The sequence below is a fragment of the Alosa pseudoharengus genome, unplaced genomic scaffold (assembly GCF_046254945.1).
Source record: "Alosa pseudoharengus isolate Yale_2024_CS ecotype anadromous, Long Island Sound unplaced genomic scaffold, YU_APseudo_1.1 YU_APseudo_1.1_scf_15, whole genome shotgun sequence".
In the NCBI taxonomy this organism is placed as follows: Eukaryota; Metazoa; Chordata; class Actinopteri; order Clupeiformes; family Clupeidae; genus Alosa; species Alosa pseudoharengus.
The window spans coordinates 33,548,305-33,554,304 of record NW_027468620.1 but is presented as its reverse complement, the minus strand read 5'-3'; positions in this window follow the sequence as shown (position 1 = coordinate 33,554,304).

Genomic DNA, 6,000 nt, shown 5'->3' with positions numbered 1-6,000 from the left:
CTTGAACCCATAGAAATGGAATCTTCATGTTGTTTTATCCAATATTAGTTGTGCAGATGTATAGTTCATCTTATACACACCCATTGAAGCAACAAAGAAAATGGAAAAAATGAGACTTTTGTGTAATTATTCCATATTTTGTGTAGCCATTCTATATCAGAACCCCTGACATACAATCCAAATAGTCTACAAGAAACTTCAGTGTTATCATTCATTTGAGACCAAGATTATGCTTCTGCACAAAAGGGGTTCATTTGCATGTAAGCATTTGATTGTGAGTATGCATTTTGGATAACCAATAGTCCAACGGTGAGTTTCCATAGGGCATTTTATAAAACGCATGAGCATGTCTTGGCAAATAAGAGTCTAAAGTACCCATATTTTCATTCTATATTGATCTACTGTTGCACACAGCTTCACAAGACCTGGTGCTAGGGCTCCATTGTGTTTCTAAGCCATATCAAGTGAGCTAGAGGGCTGAAACGTGGTCAGTTCAGAGATGCTTGTAATCCGACAGAAAGAAAAATCTATATTCTAGCCTTTGTAACTCTGTGTCAGTACATCACACAGTTATTCTGATTGTTTCCAAAGAAACTACAGTGTCTCTGCCTGACTACAGTGTCCAAAGAGGTCAAGCATTGGATAAGCCCAACTAGGTGGCCTCTGAAGCAGGCGCTGTGCAATTTCAGGCAAAAATTTGAAATTGGTGTTGAGAATGAGGCGGTTCATTTTTCTTATACGCATTGTAAGTCAGTTCATATATTTTTGAGTAAGCAGAAGATGTGCTGAAGATTTTGTTCCACTAAGATTAAATTCACGTTTAGTTCATATTTCTACATTTTTAAATTAGAGTACGTTCAACTTTATTGTCATTGCACGAATGAAATATTATTTTACAACTAACCAGTGGTGCAAATGAGTAGGCTAACTGACATGGCACAAATTTGGCAATATTTATGAGGCAACACTGTTATGAGGTGGTAAAAAGCTGATTTACAGTAGTTATTGCTTTTATGTGGCTGTTGAAATTTATATCACTGTCAATTAATACACCTAGATTTCTAATAGTATACTTTGCTTTCAACCCTTTTGTGTCAAGGAGTGTGGCAACCCAAAGTCTTTCCTCCATTTTACCAAATATAATTACTTCGGTCTTGTCTTTGTTCAGCTTAAGAACATTTTGAGACATCCATTTGTTGATTTGTTCAATACACTGACAAAGAGATTCTAGGGAACCATAGTCATTTGGCGACAGAGCTGTACCGTTTTTTTCAAGTGTTTTGTAGTCTATCAAGCTGAACTCTGACATCAAGTTAAGTTTCCCTCTATTTGTAGCTGGAAATTCCTAATGTTGAATTAGTAATTGAGCAGATATGTTGACTCTGATTTTGTCAATTTTACCTTTGAAAAAGATGACTAGTTGAGAGAGAAGTTTAGGCGTTAATTTTGAGGGGGGATTTGTTAACTTCTCGACAGCTGAAAATAGAAAATAGTGTTATTTTAACTTCTACTGATGATGTTGGAAAAGAAAGTCTATCTTGCTTTGCATTTTTCAGAGTTATACTCTATAAGCGGAGCATCTCTTTATTGATCTCAATGCAGATCTGAAGTTTGTATTTACGCCATTTTCTTTCGGTCTTCCTACACTCTCTTTTTAGGAGTTTAACCGCTGGATTTTGCTTACATGATGCTTTGTTTGTTCTTAACTTTCTTGAATTGTAATGGAGCAATGTCATCCATAATGAGTGCCATGTCAGTTAGCCTACTCATTTGCACCACTGGTTAGTTGTAAAATAATATTTCATTCGTGCAATGACAATAAAGTTGAACGTACTCTAATTTAAAAATGTAGAAATATGAACTAAACGTGAATTTAATCTTAGTGGAACAAAATCTTCAGCACATCTTCTGCTTACTCAAAAATATATGAACTGACTTACAATGCGTATAAGAAAAATGAACCGCCTCATTCTCAACACCAATTTCAAATTTTTGCCTGAAATTGCACAGCGCCTGCTTCAGAGGCCACCTAGTTGGGCTTATCCAATGCTTGACCTCTTTGGACACTGTAGTCAGGCAGAGACACTGTAGTTTCTTTGGAAACAATCAGAATAACTGTGTGATGTACTGACACAGAGTTACAAAGGCTAGAATATAGATTTTTCTTTCTGTCGGATTACAAGCATCTCTGAACTGACCACGTTTCAGCCCTCTAGCTCACTTGATATGGCTTAGAAACACAATGGAGCCCTAGCACCAGGTCTTGTGAAGCTGTGTGCAACAGTAGATCAATATAGAATGAAAATATGGGTACTTTAGACTCTTATTTGCCAAGACATGCTCATGCGTTTTATAAAATGCCCTATGGAAACTCACCGTTGGACTATTGGTTATCCAAAATGCATACTCACAATCAAATGCTTACATGCAAATGAACCCCTTTTGTGCAGAAGCATAATCTTGGTCTCAAATGAATGATAACACTGAAGTTTCTTGTAGACTATTTGGATTGTATGTCAGGGGTTCTGATATAGAATGGCTACACAAAATATGGAATAATTACACAAAAGTCTCATTTTTTCCATTTTCTTTGTTGCTTCAATGGGTGTGTATAAGATGAACTATACATCTGCACAACTAATATTGGATAAAACAACATGAAGATTCCATTTCTATGGGTTCAAGACCCAATATGCTGAATTTACTTATTGCTAAGGATATACACTGCAGTTAGGGTAGCACCAAATGTGATAGAGGGGGAGGAGGGCATTTTTGATTAAATTTAAGTGAGACATATTAAGATTAATCTGACAATGTCAAGCACTATACAGATTGTAGCCTACATGAAAAAAGTTGTCATGTTTGTATTCCCAAGAGTCCAAGCTTTCAAATGGTGTATACCATTACCATGCTAGCAATATGGTGCATACAATTGGTTTAGAATGTTGGGGGAGGTGGGGGAGGGGGATAACCGACCCGCCAGCGGAACACTGAGGATGGAGTAGCATGACCTCTCTTTCTGATACCCGTCGAACTGTATGGAACTGACAGGGATTATTTTTTTGTTTTTTATAAAAACACAACAACAAAATAGCATGGCATATCATACCATACTGATAGATTTTGCTCTTCTCAAGCACAATGAGATGTTTACAACTACATGACCTTTTATCAATCCAGTTGCAGTAGCCCTAGACCCTAACCACAATTGATGAACTGCCCTATACTTGTGATTGTTTTTAGAGATTTTAGAAGTTTTATTCCGATGGTACAGAATTTGTGGCTGGTGCTAAAACTTTTAACCTCTGTAGCACCTGTGCAAAAAAGCCCTGATCATGCTTACTGCATGCATCCACATACCAGGCTTCTTTCACCAACACTAATGTTATAACGTTACCATCCTTTTTTGAATTAGCACATATGTTTGGCTTACCATGTTAGTCTATGTTAGTCTATGCTCATATCTATGGGCTAACACTGCTAGTTAGGAAAATGATAGCTAATGTTTGTGCAAGCTGGCTTCCACAAAAAACCTTAACATTTACATGGTAAAAGATAGATAGATAACACACAAAACATCCTTTCCTTAACATCTATCACAATATTGAAAGCATTTGAACACCATTTAATGATAGCCTATTGCTAATTGAACCTATATGTTTCTTATTGAATGTTTGCCACAGTGCTCACAATTGTTATTTGTTATCTGTTCTTCACGTCATACATACAGTTTACAATCCAGTTTTCAGAACAATACAATGTATTATTATGAATTAGCATGAGTAGGGGCACTAGATGACGGTTTAACATGATGTCAGTGATGCATAATTCCTACCGGTAATGACTTTATTTTTTACTATGATGATTTGATATTTGATGATATAGGGATGGGTACTTTTAATAATGATATTGCTTAATTGTACCTTATATTCCTTAAAAAAACTTTTTAACTTAAATTTAACTTTTGGTCCAAAAAATAACAAAGTTGTTAAGCAAGAAGCTATTGACTTGAGTGGTATACGTTTTGGAATTGTATGTTGTAATGAGGCCACTGTCACCGTCGTCAGAGTGTCCACTGTCAGAGGGAGTTTTATTTGTTTTAAATGAACAGGCTTACAATATGTTTCTTCAGTGCTGCTGAGTTATTAAAGTAATAGTCTCTTTATAATACAAAAAATATGTTTGTTGAAGAATTCTGTCCCACGGTCGGTTTGCATGCAATTCCTTTAAAATGAATTCAGCTATTTATACAATTATTATTTTCAGAACACATACCCAGGCATATTTGCTAAAAAATGTCTATGTGTGTCAACGTACTGTATATTTAAAGTTATCATTCTACTTCGAGTATATAGGCATCAACCAAGTCTGCTTGAAACTGTAATTCTCTTGTAATTGACATACAGCTGTTATGTTGTCTGACATGTTTTCTCAAGTTTCACATACTGTTACGTGATATGGTTTGTTAATGGAAGCCCCTACATACAATAGGTTAGAGCAGTCTTCAGACAATGACCTAGCAAACATCATTTGTTTTTAAGGGCATTAAAACGATGCCAAGGCACTGCAAATTCTATGGTATAACAGAATCTTGAAAAGTCAGAATCTTTTGATTGCCGGTTTCTAACACAATGATCTTTTGAAAAAAGTATTTTTCACAGTCCAGAGGTTTAATCCAGAGCTTCAGCAATGTTTTCCTTAATTGTAATGTTTCATAGACAAAGGCCTCTACAGCACCCCAAGAATTTTGAGGGTTTACATGAATTTCTTATGTCTGGAAAACACCCGTGATGACTTGTAACAATTCTGGCTTAAAAAGTCTCTGTTTTTTATATCCCCTATGTGCGTCTTGTAGTAGTAGGCATCCGGACTTCACAGCCGAAAAACTTCTCAGCGACAATATGCTGTAGAATGTTGCACACACACGCCTTTAGGATGTTGTAAGGTAGTGACAATCAAATCCAGTAGCTTCAGAGGATTCACAGATATTTGTTGATGAGACAATCATTGGTGTTTCAGCATTTTCTTCTTCTTGTATGTCGAGGGGCGTTGATTCCAGAGCTGACGATTCACAATCGTTGGCCAGATCAAGGCGACGCGTCGGGAAAAGACGCCTCTTGATCCTTTGGTATCTATCCAAGCCAACACTCCATTTGAACAATCTATCAACCTTTTTGAAAACATTACTTAAAACAAGCATGTCTTTCCATAGATACCTCACTTTAGGACCTCGTACGAATTTCTCTACATCATTTTCTATAGCATATATTGCTTCAGCATATGTTGCTATTCTGTAGTCATCACTACACAGGTGAATGAACCCCTGTGGTTCTATTTCAAGACAATTAGCATAAATATGGTAACATTTGGTATAGACCGAACTATTCCATGATGCTGTGAAGGTGCTATCCGAAACAGGTAGTTCAAGATCACTCCAAATGTCCCTAAACATTATCCAATCGGCAGCGCAAAATGAGATGTGTTGCATCCCGTCTGAAAACACCAAATACGGTGAAGCCAAAACATATAGCTTCACACTGCATTCTTCTTTGTCAAAAACATAGCCTCCTATGCGACCATCACTCAACATCCATTGGTATTCCAGAGCATTGCTCGGTTTATGAAAAAAGTTTACAAATGTTTCCGGCTTTCCTCTTTTTGGTGCAAAAGTTATTTCAGGATCCATTAGCCTGTCCTTGTAAATACAGGTCCAGAAACTCTTGACAAGTTATTGGTTTGACTGTCTTGAAAGTTAGTTACTTGGTACACACCTACCCGATGCTTTTTATGTCTTTATGTTACAACACTCCTCCCTGAACTGTTATCAACCAATGAAACACTGTGAAAAACTAACATGCCTATGTAAGACACACCCCCCAAAAATGTCATCAATCACCCCTTGCGTCGCTATAAAATGAGAAAAATGCTATGTCCGCCATTTTGAAAAGAAAGTTTGTGCGCTCTGTGTCAGCTTTTTGAAAAGAAAGTATTGTGCGCTCT